A 21,598-nucleotide genomic window follows, 5' to 3' on the forward strand; every position below is an offset into this window, starting at 1 on the left:
TGAAGTAGTAACATGTTTCCATCTTTTTAACATACTTAATCACTTTTTCTGCAATTGAGCTATTTCTCAAAATCTTAAACAGGACAAAAATTACAATAAAAGTCCTGTATCTTTATCTTAAAAAGGTGCTTAAGTTAGAATATCTCAGTAACCATTTTGAGATTGGACGAAACACTGTACCTCCTCTGCACTCCTCAACCTCTGTCATAAATTTCAAGAGCCCAGTTGTGTTATCAGTTAGGCTCCTTCCCCACCCCCTGCCACTACTCAGTGCATCAGAAGTGAAGGGGAAGATCCCTGGCTGGCTTAAAGTGTTGTTGAGAGAGTACACAAAGCATCTTACTGCCTAACAGGCATGACATTTTGTCCTCCATTTTGGATCAATACTCTGTTAGGGATCAGAGAGTATGCGGCCAAAAGAGCATGAATTTAGGCTGGGAAGGAGGTAGGACTGGTGACTGACTCACTCACATCACATTAACAAAGTCCCTCAAAAAATATCCGTCAACTGGCATTAGGAATTTGAGTCAGTCTACATTCCAGAAGCTACCAGTCAGATAGCAGCCATGTGGTTCACAGATTGATGGAGGCAGCCCTAGATCCCTTCTTGGAGAATAGAGCAGTTACGCTGGGTTCATCTGAGAATTGGATATCATACAGCATTTCTTGGGCCCACTTGCTTACCATTGGTCCTCTGAGAGACCTTTCAATCTGACTGAGAGGTGATTAGAGTTAGCATTAACTTCAAACAAATTCAATTAACAGTGCAATCCATTTGGCTACACAATTTAATTACAAATTCAAAATTAAGTTATAATACACAACTCTTAACACCATGCTATAAAGATACAGAATTACAACTGGGAAACCCAATCTCCTAAAGAAGTTTTGTCGTACCACCATTAACAAACCAGGAATTCAGTCACAGCTGTGCCAAAGATTATTAGAAGCCGCTGATGCTCAGAGAAAAGTCTGAGGTCTTGTTGTCTATGCACGGGTAGATCTAGAATCACTGAAATTAAGGTCCAAGCTGAGAGGATGGTTCTGTTAAGAGTCTCAAAAATCAGAAAATTCAATCAAGCAAGGGAAAAATATGTGTAGAAGATGACAGCATTGCAGAAGCTCCGTATTCTATGGGTCAGAGAGAAAGTGTTAGCCTAAGCCACACTAAGGAAGGAATCAGATAGGCACCGAAGTATAAACCTCAAAGTTCAGCTGGAATGCTCTAAGCATTTAGGATCTGTAAAAACGGGTCTGGAAGGGTCCAAGAGAGAATCTGAAAGAAGTCTGAAAATAATCTGTCTAGAGTGAAAGGGGCATCTGCTAAGAGTTCTGGAAAAGCACCTTCCGAAACTCCAATGTTGTTAGCATTAAATTATAGCACACAAAGTCCACTAGTTAACACCCCCTTTGTTTGCATCATCAGGGGTCTGTTGTTTTGTCCGTTTCTCATGCTGTAGACTGCAACATTGGGGAAAAGTCTCACTCTGGGCATCGGAATTACATCTCATGGCACACATCAGTTTGCAACATTTGGTCACTAGGTCTTTCAGTTGATGCTCTGGTACCCCATGTTCCTTAGTCAAGGTCTTTTAATCAGGTTCTTTCTCGATCTCTAGTACAGTAATGTACCTATTCTACAACTAACAATGCATGTGAATACCTGCAAGAAATGTCACATTAGCAGAAAATGAAATCCGCATTTCTACAGCATGGTGAAATGCAGGCCTACTTAGGACAAGTGAAATCATTAATTCAATGGTGAACAATTAATATGCTTGTGCACATTTAAAAATAAATGCATATCAATTTCTAATGCCTTAGGTTTACATTACATTTAACATTCAGTAATTCATTAAAATATTCAAGTGTGAGTATGGCTAAGAACTACATTTTAGTGCACACATTACATAAACTTAATAGTTTAAATAAACTCACATTCTACACATATAAGTATGGTTTTCTCCTAGTTTCCAAGTCATTAAATGTTATTCCTATATTAAAGCACACCTTATGAAAGTCGGATTTCAACTTCATAGGAAGTGCATTAACTACTAAATGAAAGTGGTTTTCAATCAATCAATCAGACATTTGTAAAGCGCACTACATACCCGCAAGGGTCTCAAGGCACTGGGGGGGGGGCGCTACTGATCTAACAGCCAGGTCTTGAGTGTCCTCCTGAAGGTCAGCAGGTCTTGGGTCTGTCGTAGGCTCAGTGGGAGAGTGTTACATGTCGTGGCAGCGAGGTGGGAGAAGGATCTCCCACTGGTGGTAGTTCTTCGGATGCGCGGGACAGTGGCTAGTGAGAGGTTGGCGGAGCGTAGCTGGCGGTTGGGGATGTAGAAGGAGAGTCTTCTGTTGAGGTAGGCAGGGCCGGTCTTGTGGAGTGCCTTGTGTGCGTGGATGAGGAGCTTGAAGGATATCCTCTTGTTGACGGGAAGTCAGTGCAGGTTCCTCAGGTGGGGGTGATGTGGCCGTGGCGTGGTACGTCGCGGATCAGTCGTGCTGAGACGTTTTGGATGCATTGTAGTCGTTTGATGAGCTTGGTCGGGACTCCCGAGTAGAGGGCGTTTCCATAGTCGAGTCTGCTGCTGACGAGGACCTGGGTGACTGTCTTTCTTGTATCTGTCGGGATCCATCTGTAGATCTTGCGGAGCATGCAGAGGGTGTTGAAGCAGGAGGAGGAGACGGTGTTGACTTGCTTGGTCATTGAGAGCGTTGAGTCGAGGAGGATTCCCAGGTTGCGTGCGTGGTCTGTGGGTGTCGGGGCTGCCCCCAGTGCCGTCAGCCACCAGGAGTCAGCCCAGGCTGAAGGGTTTGAGCCGAGGATGAGGACCTCCGTCTTATCAGAGTTCAGCTTCAGGCGGGTGATCTTCATCCAGTCGGCGACGGCCTTCATTCCTTCGTGGAGGTTGGCTTTGGCGGTGATGGGGTCCTTGGTGAGGGAGAGGATCAGTTGAGTGTCATCGGCATAGGAGATTATGTTGAGGTCGCGCTGTCGGGCGACGTGTGCGAGCAGGGTCATGTAGATGTGGAACAGTGTCGGGCTGAGGGAGGCTCCCTGGGGTACGCCACAGATGATCTCGGAGGCATCGGATCGGAATGGGGGGAGGCGAACGCTCTGGATTCTGCCGGAGAGGAAGGAGGTGGTCCATTCCAGAGCCTTGTCTCAGATCCCTGCGGCGTGGAGGTGTGCGTGTAGTGTGCAGTGGCAGACGGTGTCGAAGGCGGCGGCGAGGTCTAGGAGGATGAGTGCTGCTGTCTCACCGTTGTCCAGCAGGGTCCTGATGTCGTCGGTGGCAGCGATGAGGGCAGTCTCGGTGCTGTGGTTGCTGCAGAACCCTGACGGGGAAGGGTTCAGGATTCTGTTTTCATCGAGGTATCGGGTTAGCTGTCTGTTGACAATCTTCTTGATGACCTTGGCCAGGAACGGGAGTAGAGAGATGGGCCGGAAGTTCTTGAGGTCTCTTGGTCTGCCTTGGGTTTTTTGAGTAGGGCGTTGATCTCTGCATGTTTCCAGCTCTCTGGGAAGGTTGCGGTCTCGAGGGAGAGGTTGATGACGTTATGCAGGTGGGGTGCGATGGAGCTGCTAGCTTTGTTGAAGACGTGGTGCGGGAATGGGTCTGATGGAGAGCCGAAGTGGATTGTGCTCATGGTCTTGATGGTGTCATCGATGCTCACGCTGGCCCAGGCTAGCGGGGGGTCGTGGTCGATGATGTGCGGAGAGTCTGTTGTGGGGCTGTCTGGGTGTTGAAGCTGTCGTGGATGTCTGCTATCTTGCTGTGGAAGAAAGGGGAAACACCCATTACAACGCCTCTCTTTTCACGCGCTGCCATTGCAACGCGATTTTCACATCGCAGGAGGCTTGACATCGCATGCTTTTACAACGCATGCTAGTAATGCGCATAGACATTTACATCGCTAACATTTACATCGCTAGCAATGACAACGCATAAACGCGTGCTGCGACGACATGGGAGATGGGAGAAGTGACATGGGAGGTGGCGCGTGCTGATTTAGGAAAGACGCCGGATTCTGGATTTATGCCATTCAGCGTGCACTCGGCAATGCTGAACTTTGATGGGAGATGACTGGTTGATTTGGATTCTTGACGGATGACGTCGCACTCTCTCAAATTATGGCATTCAGCATGTACTCTGCAGTGCTGAACCTCCTACAGATAAAGCGGGCACAAATATATGTAGTGCGCCCCCTCATTCGTATGATTTGGATTCTTCATTGATGACATGGGGTTGATTTCATATGTAGTGTACTGTGTGTGTGGATGGTTGGATGGATGGATGGATAAAAGGGTGGGTGGATGCATGATGGATGGGTGAATGGATGGATGGCTAAAAGTGTGGCTGGATGCATGATGGATGGATGGATGGATAAAAGTGTGGATGGGGGCATGACGGATGGATGGCTGGGTGGATGGATGGATTGGTAAATGCATGGGTGGGTAAAAGTGTGGATGGATGCATGGTGGGTGGATGGGTGGGTGGGGAAAAGTGTGGATGGATGCATGATGGATGGATGGATGGATGGGTGGGTGGATGGATGGGTGGGCGGGTAAAAGTGTGGATGGATGCATGATGGATGGGTGTGTGCCTGGGACAGCAGCCTGTTCTGTACTAATGAGCCACGTTTAATATCACAATGTTGCATGTAGTGTATACCTTTTATTTCAAATTCTGAATAACTTGGTCCAAAGATTGCTTTATCTGCTAGCCAAAACTAAGTTGTTTGGATATAGGAATGTTTCATAAAATGACATTTCTCTTCCAGTGCTGTGTTATAAATGCATTCTCATTATCACTCTGTAAAGCACTTGGATGCCCTTAAGGGGCAGGCCACTCTCAAAACAATGACATATATACATATATAAAAAGTAACTTACCAATTCCTGGTTGGCGATACTACGCTTCTTCAGTAGATTTGGCGTCCATGCATTTTCTTAGATAGCGTCCCCACTGGGACAGATAGAATGTTTAGAGGATGGACCTCACAGGCCACTTGGACGATATATAAAACCTCCTAAACCCTCGATTGTGGACAGTAGCTGCTTGCAGAGTCTGTAGACCACAAACAATTTGAAAGACTTGGCTGCAGCTCATCTCGAGGCAGAGGACTCCAGACAGGCACTGCTTTGAGCCTCTGTGACACAGCGAGGTGGCCAAGATGTCTATCGGAGTTTTATCCAGGGGGCACGTCTCGTCTGTCATAAACCTCAAGGCACGGTGGAAACATGATGCCACCAGAAGATTGTTGTACAGAATTTCAATATACAGGTGTCGTTTTAGGAAAGAGCAGGAACAGAACAGGTACAGTCTGTTCATGGGTCGTTGCCTAAATTAAGCGGTGCGGCTGAGGCAAGCTCCAGGCAGCGCTGTTTCGGTTTGAGTTGGAATCGAGACGGGAAACACCCATTACAACGACTCTTTTCACGCGCTGCCCCAATATGTTTTTCCCAACAATCAAAGTAAGCATTTAAATAATGCAGAGATTTATATTGCACTATATATTGACACAAACGATACAACAAAAAAAAACGATTTCGGAAAAATAGAGAGGAAAGAATTAGCGTCGTGGGGGGGCGGCTGGTAGGTGGGGGGGGCGCGGCAGTGGCGGCCAAGAGTTAGAGGCAGGATCACGCATTCAGCCAATAGAATGCAAAAACTGTGGTAGGCCACAAACAACGCGTTGTCCGGACGTGCGATTTCGTGGTCTGCGAACTGATGTACTGGCCAATAGCAATCAACACATTGGCGTTGCAACAACGGGCGATGTTAAAGTTGACGGTGTTGTGGACTTTGCGATCTTATAAACGCGTGGTAAATGCACGCGATGCAATGGTGCGCGATGTATCGACATACAACCGGAAGAAAGTGGCGAGGGAGTCGCACAGGGCTTGCGACGGCGGGATGTCGTTGGTGTTGGAGCTGGGTTTGGAGAGTTCCTTCACGATGTTAAAGAGCTCCTTACTATCGTGTGCGTTGTTGTCGAGGCGGTCTTTGAAGGAGGTCCTCTTGGCAGCCCTGATGAGGTGGTGGTGGTTGCGGATGGTGTCCTTGTGTGCTGCGTGGCTGTCCGGAGTCTGTTCACTGTGCCATTTCTTCTCTAGTTTCCGGCAAGCTTGCTTGGAGGCTAGGAGTTCTGGGGTGAACCAGCTGGCCCTCTTGCTGGTGTCTCTGTGGGGGGGTTTCTTCAGCGGGGCGAGGGTGTTGGCGCAGTGCTCGATCCAGCATTTGAGGCTGTGGGCAGCGTCGTCGGTGTTGAAGGGTACGGTGGGTGGGCTGAGAGTGTGGTTTGCATGTAGTTGATCTTCGGTGATTTTTCTCCAGCAGCGGCGGGGGATCTGTTGTGTGCGGTGGTGTGTGGTGGGTGTAGGAAGGTGGAATCTGACTATATGGTTTCCCCCACTTTTTTCCTGGTGTTTGAATGGTTTTTGACTAGTCTGGCTGGGATCCTGCTATCCAGGACCCCAGCCTATCTGCTTACTCCCTAAAATGATTGATGTGCATACTAGATGCACTAGTGATTGGATACTGTGGTACCTTGTGAGCCCCTAGTATATGGTACCTTAGGTACCTAGGGCATTGGTACTTCACAGGCCTACCAGGGGCTGCAGCATGTATTATGCCACCTCTGGGAAGCATTCTTGATCTGACACCACAGGCCTGCTACTGCAGCCTGTGTGAGGTAGTGTTAGCACTCCTAACTGAGGTATAGGTTTCTATATCTCACCATACACACACATATGAACCTATCAGTCACCCCTATGGTAGGCCCTATCAATCCCAAGGGCAGGGTGCGTGGTTTACTATGTGAGGGGGTGCTTCTGCCTGAGCAGGACCCCTCTGCAGCTGGCAGAGTCTATTCTCTGCTGCTGTTTGTGGATGCGGTTAAACCATATACTCTTAAGTGCATTATAACCTCCCGGTTAATGCTAACTTTGGAATGACTGCATCAAAACATGTCGTGTTTGGTGTCAAACGTTTTGGAATCATACCCCCACACCAGTAACTGGTGTGGGAGTATGATCCTACCCTACTAGAGGGGATGACATGTACCCACTGTACCAAACGGTAGAAATCTTCTAAAGCCCTGGCATCACAAAATGGATGCCACCAGCACAGACACCGGGCTGCCCTCCTGCTGCTGACCGAAACTCGCAGTGGAGGGAGCTCAACAAAGAGTTTCCTGTCACAGGGAGGTGTCACAACCTTCCAGACAGGATTTAGTGTATTGGAGCTGGGTGGGTGCACTCTTAGAGTGCCTTTGAAGTCCTGCACTGGGGGAGCAGTAGGATCCTCTGTGCATATGCCAGCTCAAACCGGTTCAGGGGCCTCTGCCCCTGTCCTGGCGCGAAACTGGACAAAGGGAAGTGGGTGTAACCACCCCCTACCCTGGCCCTCCTAGAGGAGTGGCCATAGAGCTAGTCCCTCCCATCTTTACAGTATAATATACCAAACATTGCCAATGCAATTTAGATTACACCTGGACGACGCTCTATGAAGAAGAATCCGGTCCCTTCAACATTTTACTACCTTTAGAAGACCGAAGGATCTCCCTTGGAGCCAAGGAGTGGCTCCCCTGCTTTGCAGGTACCTTAAGGACTGAACAATGGTTGCAAACTTTACCGCTCCCGCCGGAGCCCGAAGTCCCTGCATTCCCTGAAGTCGATTTCCTGACCTCTCTACGGCCATTTTGAGTCCCCAGCGAAGCTGTGGCGTCTGGACCCCACGAGTGACGAGGAACAACAATACCAGGGAACCGTGCACTGATTTCGAGTGCAAGCCCTGAACGACAAACTACAAACCTGTGCTTTGGACCACTTAATGTCCAAGTCCTGAGCAGGTACTGAACCAAAGATCAGCGGCCAACCCCGTCCCGAGTGACCGTGGGCTGTTGCTGAAGCTTACCTGCAAAGGCGTCTTCGCGGTTGCTTGCCCATTGGCTAGTAGCCCTCCTGAAGACCTCCTCAACTATTCCAAGGGCTGGCCTGGTTGCTCTGGGCCTACCCTCACTTACCCTCGCTGGGTAAGTCCCTCGGACCTTGCTGGTCTGAGCCATCTACAATCTTCACTCTACCCGAGACTTGCAGTTGCCAAGGTTTGTTGGCTCCAATCCGAGGGCCGACACCGCCAACAGCTGCAGACGTTGTGGGACCCTCCAACTCCAGCTGCTGATTGTCATCGATCCCTCCTGGACGACGTGGGCGAAGAGACAAAACACCATCAGCGACGAAAGCGACGCGACAGTTGTGGTCATCTATCCTGAAGGCCACCGGTCACTGGCAAGTGACTCTGAACTCTGTCCCCTCAATTTCTAGGTCGCCTGCAACTCCAATCCATCGTTGGAACCGAACGGACACCTCTCTCGACGACACAAGCAGCAAGAACACCTCGATTCCCATTGAAATCAGCATCGCCACCCGACACCAAAGGACACCTGTGCACCCGGACTCCCTGGGTGAGGTAACTCTGGCATTACGGTGCCCAAGTGTGCATAGGCTATTGAAATGCTTACCCTGTAAGTTGTGTGCTTGTTGTCCACTCAGAAGTGCCCTAGAACTTTAAAATACAAATCGCGACATTTTTGCATTGAAGTCTATGAGAAACTCGCGTGCGTGTTTAGACACTGCACGCGCCTCCTGTAGGCTGGTTACTTACCTGAACACACTACAGCAGTGAAGCCCCAGCGATTCCCAAGGCCCTAGGCCTCTTCATTTTGCTTGTCGAATTTGTTATACCATTTACTTAGTATATGGTTTGGTACGCCCCTAGGGCTACAGTGATTTATGTGCTTAATTTATTGAGAAATGTTGATCTTTTGAATGTTTACCTGGGACTAATCTCATAAAGAGATTAGTAGAGTATATTTAGTAATAAATACATATATATTTCATATATATACCTGTGTGGTGTCCTTTCATTTGGTAATTCAAGAGATTATAAGGTAAAACAAGCTGCTTTACATTCCTCAGAGACTTAGCCTGAAGGCTGCTCTCCACAGCTACCACTAGGATAGCTTTCTTTTAAAAGGTTGTCTTTAAACCTATCTACCAAGAGTCGAATTGGACTGGTGCAAGGTGGCCACTAGAACTAGTGACCAGCATATGCCAGGCCAACTTCTCACAGTGGGTTTCTGGAAGGTGAAGTGGATGCAGCGGTGGTCCGTCCAGAGGAGTTCGGTGGTGTGGTTGAAGGAGATGTGCGGGCTTGAGGAGAAGACTGGGTCGAGCGTGTGGCCGGCGGAGTGGCTGGGCGTAGTGACGAGTTGCCTCAGTCCGAGGTTGGCGAGGTTATCGATCAGGGTTGTGGTGTTGCTGTAGTTGTTGTTCTCAAGGTGAAAGTTCAGGTCTCCGAGGAGGATGTAGTCGGTTGAGGTCAGGGCGTGCGTGCTAATGAAGTCGGCGATGGAGTCGCTGAACTGGGGGCGGGGTCCGGGGGGTCGGTAGACGAGGGTGCCTCTGAGGGTGGAGTTGGGGTTTGTGTGGATCTGGAAATGCATTTGTTCGGGGGTGCTGAGAGTGTCGTCGGTGCTAGTCGAGACCCTGATGCTGTTCTTGTGGACGATGGCGATTCCTCCTCCGACACCGATGGTGCGGTCTCTGCGGGTGATCTTGTAGCCGTCTGGGATGGCTATGGCGATGTCGGGTGCGGAGGAGTCATTCATCCACGTCTCTGTCAGGAAGGCGACGTCCAGGGATGTTGTGTCGAGCTGGTCCCAGAGCTTGACGGCATGTTTGCGTGCAGAGCGGGTGTTCAGCAGTATGCATCGGAGGTGGTTGAGGTCTTTCTTGGTGGGTGGTTCGTCGGCTCTGAGGCTGGTGTAGCTGCAGTTCCGGCAGGTGAAGGGACTGTGTGTGCGTTTTGGGGCGGCTTTGAAGCAGGTGTGGGTCCGTCTGGAGTTGAGAGAGTGCAGAGTGCTGGCATCGTAGTGGCGGCGTTCCTTGTGGTGGGTGCAGGGACCAGGGGTTCTGGCGCTGGGCGCGGTCCAGGCGCGGACGGGCGCAGACGGGCTTGCCTTAGGCACGCCAGCGGTGTGCCCGCTGCATGCGTCCGCTGCACAGCCGCACAGCGGCCGGCATATATGGGGAGGTGGGAGGGAGGAGCAGCTGGGAGGGAGGAGCAGCTGGGAGGCGGGGGCAGCAAATAGGCAGTCAGGGGGGCGAGGCCGCAGGGGACGCAGTGGCGGGAGGGGTGCGGGACAACGAAGGGCACAGAAGGCAAAAAGGCACAAACTTAGAGGGGCAACAAGTGGAACAGAAGGCAAAAAGGTCACAGAAATACGGGGGCAACGAATGGAACAGAAGGCAAAACCGTCAGAGTTACAGGGGCAACAAGGGAACAGAAAGCAAGAACGGGCACAGGGTTACAAAAAGGGGCACAGGGTTACAGGGGCAGCTAAGGAACAAAAGGCAAAAACGGGCAGAGAGACACAGGGGCAGCGAGGGAAACAGAGGGAAAAAAACGGGCACAGAGCAAGTACAGGCAGCGGGGGAGGACAGAGAACAGCAGTCACAGACACAACGATGACAGTAAAGGCAGTACCGGCAACACAGTGAATACAGTAAATGGCGGAACAAACCTGCCTACGGCCTACCACTGGCCACCAGGGATGAGGCGCAGGTGGTAGCCGGCTGGTGGAGGAGGGCCTCGAACTTCCTCAGCAGCGGCAGCTGGGGCTGGGACACACAGGCGGTGCTGTGCGGAGGGGGAGCGACCTACCAGGTAGGGTCAAGGGTCGCTCATTAAGTTTTTCATTCATTAAGATGTTTATTAATAAGATAGTCAGCTACTGTAAAACACATAATGTGAGTAAATTCTCTACTTTTACTGTGAATGCACTCTTTAATGCTTATTGTCAGGTGCAACACTTACATTAATTTGTTACCTCACACAAGAAACATGTGCTAAGTGCATGTTCATGTGACTTAGCAGTTAAGTATCTGTGATGCATTTGTGCTGTGTAAAGGGCGGGCAAACTTGCACCGCACCAATAGCCTCATAAAATATGATATTATTCACTGCTCCGCACCCTTTTTTTAAGCAACTAGACATTGCAGAGTCCATGGGTAAGAGAAGAAGACAATGAAATAATGTGTCCTGTATTCAGTTGTGCTCTCACAGTGCTTCTTCTTTTTGCATGTGGGCTGATCATTAGTGTTACAGTACCAGTCTGAGTTTCTAGCTGGGAGGCACATCGGCTATTTGTATTGGTATTATGGAATTTATACCACTAATACTACTTAATTTCCCCCAATATTATGAATTTCATAATTTGTGCCACTGGGAGCTGATAATGTTTCCTTATGTCGGGCAGAGCCTTGCTGCTTAGTTTGCAATCTTTTATTGTCTCGATATATACTTCCTAGGGCTAAGGATAAAGAATATATCACAGAAGTCAAGCTGAGACCTAACTAGCACTCTTGTGAGGTCAATTCTATGGGCAGTAGTCAAATGACATAATTATATTGTCGAAGTCTCGCCATAAATAGTAGGTACCCACATGCACAACGGTGCCTGTTCTCACACTTTAGCCCACTCAAGTCCAAGCTTAAGCACAGTTATACGCGTGAAGCAACACGGATGCAGCCGCCTCTACCATAAATCCACAACATCAAATCTTTTCATACGTAGACCAAAATACTTCCACTTACTTACTAATCATCCACACATCATATATATGTACACATATCAGTTTAATTGTTGTAGTTGGGGATGAATGACATGATGAGGTCACATAGCAGGGTACGGTAAGCAAAAAAGAGGAGAGGCAACATGATGGAGCCTTTCGGTAAATATGCTGATGAGTAAGGGGTATGCAATGTAACGATCTATCAGAGTGGAAAGAGGTCATTCATTATGGGACAGTGTCCTTTACTTCATTATTTTCAGCTTTCTGCAACAATAGAGTTGATGAACAATGCCAAAAGCAGATTAGATGGATGGTAACAGAAGACTTGTGAGTCTGATTGAATGAATGGTGATATTTATGACTTCTCATGTGGCAATCATTGGGGCTATTGTGTGACAATCAAGAGAAAATTCAGTTTTAGTCACAAATTGATTTCCTTCTAGGCAAACCTTTAAATGAGTTTGCCTATGACAAATGTTTTGCTTTTTTTCCGAAGAATAGATGAAGATTAGAAGAAAATAATATTCAGAAATGGTTTCACTTTTATGAGATGAGTAATTGATGATAGCTTGATCTTAAATTGTTGCTGAAGTATTAATTAGGTTTTCCTTGAATAAATGTATTAGGTGTTGGTCTGCTAGTGAACCAAATGAGCAAAAGTGTTTGGCAGGGATGGAGGAATAATCTGAAGATAGGGGTTTGAAGGCAAGTAAAGTTAGAGATGTTCTGGGTTGTGTGAGTTGAAAGGTCAGAAAACTGGTCACATTGATTTGATTTGTTTGTCCTCTTTGTATTTGTGGGTAAATGCCCTGGGAACAAAAGTATTCTCAGTTTTAGAAATCAGTAATTATCTTTGAAAGACAAGGTGGCTCTCAGATAAACCAGAAGTAATGAAGTCTGTTTGCTTTTCTGATAGTAACTTTTCTGGAATGATCTATAGCCCTTATTGCTTTTGTTTGAAACTGATGAAGTGTGATTATTGAGTTGGTAGATAAAGAGGTGTCAGTTGAGAAGGAAAGATGGACAGGTCAGGTTTCTTTCAGGGTCTACAAGTTATTTTAGGGTTTTTAGTTGCTGACAGCATGATGCAGAGGTTCAGTTGACATATAACTCATGGTGAATTTGGGGATGACCTGATATTTTTCTTTCACTGTGATGAGGTTATGAAGAGGTGAATGTGTTGTCAAGCCTATGTCCAACCAATGGATAGTAAAGGAGATTAGTTGAACTTGATTAAGTCATTCTAGATTAGTCTGAAGTCCTCTAGTCTTGGCAATTCGGGTTTTTCAAACAAAGTATTGCATCTTCCAATTTGCAAAGTTTGGGATGTCTTAGTGTCATGTCAGAGACTAAGGCTTGGAAAGTATCAGCAAATGTAGACTCACTATGAATCACTAGGCAAGACTTCAGCTTAATTATTTTACCCAAAATATATTCTGACCATAAGAATATTAAAAGCCTATAACAACTTCCTAAAGATGATGTGTTGGAAATTGCCCTTTTTTCAGTGTTCGCTCCAAATGTTTTGCTTGACTCCTCTTTTTGCTGAACCCTTTTTGTTGGATTTAAGACTGTGCGCTTGACCACTGATAATCAGTGCTAAAGTTCCTGTACTTCTCCCCTAAAGGATGTTTACTTTGGTATATAACTGATTGGCACATTTAGTTTACTTGTAAGTCCCTTGTATAGTGGTATACTGTATACCCAGGGCATGTATCTAAATGCTACTGGTGGGCTTGCAACACTGGTTGTGCCACCCACACAAATAGACTTTTAAACCTGTCTCAGGCCTGCCATTCAAGGCCTGTGTGAGAAGTTACTGCCACTTCGACTTGACATTTAAAATTACTTGCCAAGCCTCAAACTCCCCTTTTATTACACATAAGTCACCCTTAAGGTAGTCCCTAAGTCACCCTAAGGGTAGGGTCCTGTGTAACTAAAAGGCAGGATATGTATTGTTAGGTTTTTTATGTGTTGGCAGTGACAAACAGCTAAATTTGTTTTTCTCTGCTGTGAGTAAACTTCAGTGGTAAACTTGGATTTGACATTACCATTCCACAAATACCCCTTTTAGAAAGTGGACATTTCTCTGTCCTTAACTTTGCTCTCTGTGCCTGCAGCCTGTCTCTAATACACGTCTGGGCTGGGTGACAGCTACACTTTGTGCATTCTCTCTACACGGCCACAAACACTGCATTCTGATAGGCTTACTGAACAGGAAGAGCGCAAGGTTGCTCACACTTACATCTGAATAAGCTGTGTCATGTCCTCACACAAAGGGGCTGACTAACCCCCACAGATAGCTTGGCAAACAGGACTGGGTTGAAAGGGATTCTTGTGCACTTAAGAGAAATCCTTTGAAGTCACCCCTACATCAAAGGATCTTTTGGGTATAAGTACCTGGGCTCTGACTGTACCAGATCAGTATTCCCCTGGACCTGGAAAGAACTCTGCTGGAGTAAAGACTGCTGTGCCGAAAGGATTGCCACCTTGCTGTTATTGACTGTTCCCAGGAACTGTTTCTCTGCTTTGCTGAGCTGCCATGCTGCCTGCTGATCTCTACCTTGCTGAAGACAAGGACTGGACCCATCTCACTTGAACCCAGAATGACTCCAAGGACTTGCTGAATTTCCTCCTGTTTTCTGAAGTCTCAGAAATACCAAATACTTCCTGCAATCCTGCTGGTGCTGCTGTACTCTGCCATCTTTGAGTCCTACCCTTGCTTAAGGTGCCCCCTCCAGTCCGGGGACCTTGGAAGTGGCTTTTCTGCACTGCAGCCTCTTTAAATCAAGCTTTTGGGCTGTTCGTGACCACAGACATGCCAGTTTGCTCTGGAACCATGTAGCTCGCTCATAGGATCCACACGAGCGGGCGCAAGTTCTTCTCTTCACACAGCAGCATTGCCGCTGACAACCCCGAGGCCCCAGTTCATCTGTCCGCGATGCTCGGCGGCTCTTAGTGCTCCACGGACCGCCACCAGCAACAGTCACTGTGCCGTCCACAAACTCCTTCCCCTCAAACGGTTCTCTTGGCTCAGTGTGAGAAAGTAAATGTTCAACGGGACCTGTTTGGAACTATATCTGAGCTGTGCTTCATCACGGTTGGCTTGACCTTTGAGATGTGGCCCAGTCTAGCGCGACCTCAAGTAACTTTTAACGCTATTGACTTCTAAGAATTGTTTGGGGATTTAATCTTTAAAAATTAACATCTCTACTTGTAGGATGTTTATCATTTTGTTCTTGTTTTAATCAGATAAATATTTTCTATTTTTCTAAACTGGTGTGGAGTTTTTGGTGATGTTTTCATTGAGTTACTGTAATTGTAAGTGTTACGCAAATAGTTTACACATTGCCTCTTAAGTTAAACCTGACTGCTCTGTGCCAAGCAACCATAGGGTGTCCACAGGTGCAAATCTGACTTATCCTAACTAGATCGGTGGTTCCAATTGGACAGGGTGCAAACCTCTGCAAAAAAGAGACCCCATTTGGATCAGGATGCCACAGTTCAATGACTATAAAACAAGTGCATGACAAGACACCTCTCTCCTCACTCTATATGAAAACATTTAGGTTTCCTTTGTGACATATGTGACTTAGTCTCATGCCTGTGACTCTAAACATTTGTGTGTCTGTATGTGCCTTTCTGCTTATTGGTATGTGCATTGTCTGTGAGCTTGCATGCCAGTTGGTCTCCAGGCATTGTTACCTGTATATGTGTGATGCAGCGTTGTTTGGGCCCAACTTGCTTACCATTTGGTCCTCCGACAGACCTTTATGTCCAACTGGGAGATGATGGGAGTTAGTTAGCATTAATATCAATCAAAATTCAATTAATAGTGCAACCCATTTGGCTACATAATGAGGACCAGAAATCTGCAGCTTGGGTTAAGAAGGTTTATTACAAATTCAAAATCGGGTTCAAATAACCGATAACACCATGCTATAAAGATACAGAATACCATCTGTGAAACCCAACCTCCCGAAGAAGTTTAGGTGTACCACTATCGGACATACAAGAAATCCAGTCACGGCGGTGCAAATTATTTAAAAAAGCAATTGGTGCTCAAAGAAAAGTCTCATGTTTTGTTGTCTATGCATAGGCAAATCTAGGGAAACGGAAATCAAGGTCCAAGCTAAGAGGGTGTATCAATTAACCTAAAGAGTTTCAAAAATCAGAAAATTTCGTAAATAAATTCGAATCAAGCAAGGGAAAAATATGTCTAGAAAATGTTAGCATTGCATAAGCTCAGTCAGGAGCCTTCTATGGGTCAGGTAGTGTTAACCTAAGCAACACTTGGGTAGGGATCAGATAGGCATTGTGGTCTAAACCTCATCAGGTTCCGAGGTCTGCAGAAAGGGGCTGCTAGGCTTCAAGAGAGAGCCTAGAAAGCATCGGTCTAGAGTGGAAAGGGGCATCTGAATCTTCAGGGTGGTAAACACTGTGTTATAATACATAAGTAGGGCTCCCGGTTTTATGGTATTTATTTTTTTGCCATTTCCGTCTGTATTTATCCATATTTATTTTTTGGGCATTTTTTCTGTATTTATCCGCATTTATTTTTGCCACAAGCTAAAGACGACGCTACAGCTAGTATTTTTCCACATTTATTTCAGTCCCCAAAAACACATGTGCAACTGCTTGTACACGGACACAAGAGCCGAGGGAACCACAAACTAAATGGCAACGAACCCAACACACACCGATCACACTGCAAAAGGGCCACCACAAGCCACCAGGCCGCAGACAGACATGGGGTTAAGTGTGCGTCCAGCTACAAGAGTTGGATCTAGGACTAGTTGTTGCAGACCCAGAACATTGAAATTGCCAGCAAGAGCCAGCGTCCAACTGCTAGTGAAATGTGTAACTGTGTAGATTATGCCCATAATTTACAATGCTGTTACCTGTTCGTTGTAACTGTTTTATGATCATATATCTTAAGGTGACATTTAAAATGGCCATGGCCTTACAATCCTACTCTGTAACATGATTGGAGGCCCGTGGGCAGAGCTGCATTATTCACAGTAAACAAAGAACAAGAAAATGAGCTCATAAAACCGAATGCACAACATGTATAGCTGATAACCCCTAAACGTCACATGAATTAGCTTCCTAATGGGACAGAGCTGATTTACCCATTTATAAAGCGGAGGCCGAGGGCGTAATTTACAGCGGGTAGTGAACAAACTCAGAGCGCTGAGGGACACAAAAAACACTAATTAAAATGCCAGTACATCATTGTATATCATTGAGCAATACAGGCATGGGTAGCAAAATAATGCACTAGTGATTATATTGAAATAGTTTTGCCTCCTTTGTGCTGTAAAAAAAAAATATATCGATATTATAATATAAATTATGCTGTACATTCAGATGACGCTCGTTACAACCCCCTCACAAGAATAACAAATGCTGTTCGCCCTGTCTCGATTCAGATTGTTGCACTGCTGGTTATCTATGGAGCAGGCACTCATCCCGCTGAACTACCTTACAGAATATATCATAACAGGTGTTGTACTAGACTTCAAAAACATTTGGAAGTGAGTTCAGTTGAAAATCTGGTGGTGCTAGTCGAAGTGGAAGTCTAATACGGATGTATGCTTATGCTCTATCCCAGAGGAGCCGTTTGCTACTGAGAAGGAATTACTCATTACAGCGCTGCATCCTGCCAAGAAGCGCTGTGCTAGCTTTCAAATCTAAGCAGCGCGGACACATACTACCTGACAGAGAGGTGCAATTAGAGCCAAATTTCGGGGTGGGGGCTACTGGGGTGGGGGTTTGATTCTCCCAGCAATATGCAGAGCGGAGATGCACGGACGCTTAGAAGGGGTGAGAAAACACAACAAAGCTGCGTTAGCAAATAATTGGTCTTTTAAAGACCTGTGAAGTACTCGGGTGTGGCTGTGTGTGTGCCGGGGGAAGCAGTCTCAGACGGGCTGACACACACGACGGGGGAGGAGGTCTGAAGCTCTGTGAGTCCAATGGCGTTGCGCGCCATTAATCTGTCCCTTGAGGCCACAGAAATACACTTGCGGAACAGATGTTGAATTCAAAAGAAGGGCTGGGGCAGCAACAAAAGGAACAGGGGAGTGGCAACTCTGGGCTGAAGCACAGCAGCCTGGCAAAATTTACTAGTATTTTGCCGTTTTTATATATAAATACAGACAAAGGAAAAATTGTTTTCCTTCTGTATTTATATGTAAAAATCCGTTTAAACGGAAAACCGGAAACCCTATACATAAGTAAGCAAAGTAACACCCAGGGGCCGACTCCGATGTGGTTAGGAATGGCTCCGACCATCCTAACCTCATCGGAGTCACGGATTCAGATTCCGTTCGGAACGACCGATTCCAATGGGTCGGTCGAATGGGAAATCAAATTGGTCTTCCGAATTGCTTCCGGCGGGCTCAGAGAGCCCGTCCGTCATTTGGAAGGCCCTCAGTATTCCCCCGGCCGGCTATTTCCAGCCGAGGGATTATGATGGCAGTTTCCTACTGCATTTTTGTGTCTGACTTTTCGGCACAGAGAAGCAATGGGAAACAGCTTTGGGAGCCCCCAGCAGGGTGCCCCTCTGTTGATCCCTGCACCCTGTGGCAGGCACCTTGGGGGGCCTGCCACGGGGTAAAAGGATGAAAGGCACCTCTGTTCTTTTAATGAGTACAGGTATAGGCTTGTGACCAAATAGGGTTCGGTCGCATCCTACTTCTAGGCCTGTAACCGACGACAGGTGGTCTTTCGGTTACAGTTCCTGACCGATGTCGGACGGACTCCGGTCAGTCCGACATCAGAATCGGCCCCATAATTTGTGCACATCATTAGGGGTCCATTGTTTCACATGTAAGTATGTCTAAAAGCTACAATTAAATACATATACGTGTAAAATTAGTGCATATTACATAAACATTATCGTTTCATACAAAATCACATTCCTAATAGGTAAAGATAGTTTCTATTTAGTTTGCAAGTCAATACATGTTATTCCTATATTATGGCACCTGTTTATAGAAATTGAATTTCAGGTCTCAGTAAGTACATTATCTATTATGTGAGGATGGTTTTTAATGTTCATTAAGACTTTGATTGATAAAACAATCAGTTATGGTAAACCACATAATGTGAGTAAATTCTCTAAATTTACATTGGATACACGCTATAATAATGAAGTCAAGTGAAACACTCGATTAGTTTGTTAAACCATTACAAAAACCTGTGCTAAGTGCACTTTTCTTTAAGTAGTGGGTAAGTCTCTGGTGACGTATTTTGTGAGGTGTAAAGGGTGGGCAAACTTGCGCTGCACTATATGTATGGGTCCCTGAAAGTCTATTGGTCTGTGTCATCACTGTCTTTTAGTCTGTTGCTTGGATACATATATATCTGCACGCGTGCATGGTCTCCCATAGACATGCAATATTGTCATTCCTTTCACAGTATTAGCATTTTTTTTTTGCGTTTGTTTATTTATTAATTGGTCTTCTACGAGAAGTTCACCATAGAGTCACAAACACTGTAAGGCCATTGAAGATGGGTGGACCTCACAGATTACTTGGTTCTAGTTTTCATTTGCATAGTTCGAGAATAAAAAGATGCTAAACTCAGCAACATTGTTTGTGTCTGACTCGTTTGGAAACAGTGTTCAGTAGCAATGACCAAGCAGCAGGAAAGGCTGACGCTAGAATGTAGCACAAAGAGCCCTGTGAAAGGTTAATTTGGTGCAAACTGGCCTATTGCATGGCACACGCGGGTGTGTTGCCTGTCAGTCACCCGCTCAGTGATGTAGCGTGAACCTGAGCCATGAGGAGCAGCTCATGCTGTTCTATCCTTAGATTGCATGCCACTTAGTGTCTGTATGCTGAGGTTGGGGACTGCCTGGGGACATTAAGGAGTGTCTGAGTGGCAGAAATTATCCTTTTGTTCTAAGGAACAAACAAGTATGTGTCTATGTATATATGTGGTATTTCTATAGCACAAACCAAGTCGAGGTGGAATGTTGTACTGTTTCAAGGACAAAGACACAAAAAACATGCAATATAAGGGATAGCCAGTTTGGGAACTTGTATTGCACCATGATGCAGTGTTCTTTCTTCAGCTCTTTGCTAAATTGGGGTTGGATCTGGACATATGGGAATATTGCTCTGGATCCTGGGTGCATGGACAGAGAAGGCCAGTTCTCTTGGTTTAGATTTTTTGCACTTCGTCTGGAGTCTGATGGTGTCCTGGCTGGAGGTGTTCTGAGAGCCATAGTGATGGTGAGCTTGATAACTAAACAGGCAAGTGTGTCGGTCGTGATGACGTCCTAGATAATGCAGCTGCTATTGCAGATGCTATGGGCTGGCAAGGGGGGTCAGTGGAGTTCCATCAAGGTGTGGGAGATGTATTCATAGAATGTGAATGTGTACGGTCTCCTCAAAAAGCTATCGCCGAAGTTCAGGTTCCAAAAAACGAGCACGTTAATGGAGGAATGAGAGGCTTTGTATGGTGAAGTTCTTCAAAATCTTTGTGTTTTGAGGAGCTGAATGTCTGCATCTCTGGTTGGGGACAGGTTTGGTGGCAGGGCGGTGCGATCGGTGCAGCCGCACCTGGCAGTGACCTTGCGGGTAGGTGGGGGAGAGGGTTGTTGAAGTTAATATAAATAACTTATGGGTTTAAAAGCACCTGCTAGAGTGTCTTCTGTGCCCAGTAGTTTTCAGGCAACAATAAAAATGTCAAGATAACTGGTGATTATGTTCCTGCTGGAGAGAGATCGAGTTTCATGTAGTGGCAGTTTTGACACTTCATAAAGTAGGGCAGAGTGTTAATGTGCGTGTTGCAAAGAGCATGCCATCAGTAGCGGCTCGTGGAGGGAGTTCGGTGGGGCAGTGAGGCGGGGCGGGGGAGGGGCAGGGTGGGGAAATATAAACACTGGAATATGGATGAAAGGAGGTAAGTACACATTTAAATTAATAAAACGAATTCCGTTGCGCGCGCTGCATCCATCGCATTTTGCGATGCAGCGCGCGCAAAGGAATTTGTTTTATTAATTTAAATGTGTACTTACCTCCGTTCATCCATATTCCGGTGTTTATATTTCCCCACCCTGCCCCTCCCCGCCTCACTGCCCTACCGACCTCCCTCCACGAGCCGCTACTGCATGCCATGCAGCTCACGAAACTATATCTTAGGTGACTAGCTCAGTGGGTTATTGCTTTTGTCACAGAGATCCTTTTGCTACTTGGAGTTCAAAAGTTACAATCCTAATATAGCGAAGTGACCTATGAACAGTTATAAAAGAGCTGCACGCACACTGCAGAACGTTACTTTTCCCCCTAGTCTTTCATTATGCTGATATTGCTAAAAAACGGTTTGTTTCGGTGGAAATTCTAACAGTGCTTAATGTGTTCAAATGTAAGTGCCAGGGCCCTCGTAAGGAGGCCACTGCAACTTGCCCCACTCATTGTTCCTCCCAGCGCTGCCAATAAAGGTGCCAACACTTCTACCAACCATCACACTCCTACAACCGTGACAATTCAAACTATTCAGGCCACCCAAAGCTACAAGAATGGCGTGGAATAGTCTGAATTGTCATTTTTTTTTTTAATGAAATCTTTTTATTAAACAAATAACAAAAGACAGTGGCATAAAAGCGTACATTTTCTTCCTGCAAGGTACAGTGTTGGTCACAAAGTATAGCAGTTGTGTAACAGCGTCATTTTAAATGTATATGAGGTATTAAACCCTATCGTTTTGCTTATCTCAAAATTAGACAGTGCCATTAGTGCTGGCGCTGACAATTCATTATCCACCGGCACAAATTAAGCACTGCCAGTGCCCATAAAGCGTGTCGCTCTGGGAACCACCAGCGCTAAAGCCGGCCCTGTTTTAGAATGTGATGAATGGCTCACAATCCATGGTGGTGTAGACCTGTACTGGGTGTGAATATGTTTAGGTGCCAGCATGAAGGTGGTGGGAAGGGTAGTAT

General features: G+C 46.4%; 1 protein-coding gene across 1 annotated transcript in view; it reads left to right on the forward strand.

The window, feature by feature from the left end:
• Positions 1 to 21,598, forward strand: part of INSRR (insulin receptor related receptor) — a 627,856-nt gene that overhangs the window by 528,376 nt on the left and 77,882 nt on the right. The gene's annotated exons all lie outside the window — the stretch shown is intronic.

The sequence above is a fragment of the Triturus cristatus genome, chromosome 12, assembly GCF_964204655.1.
Source record: "Triturus cristatus chromosome 12, aTriCri1.1, whole genome shotgun sequence".
NCBI classification, from domain to species: Eukaryota; Metazoa; Chordata; class Amphibia; order Caudata; family Salamandridae; genus Triturus; species Triturus cristatus.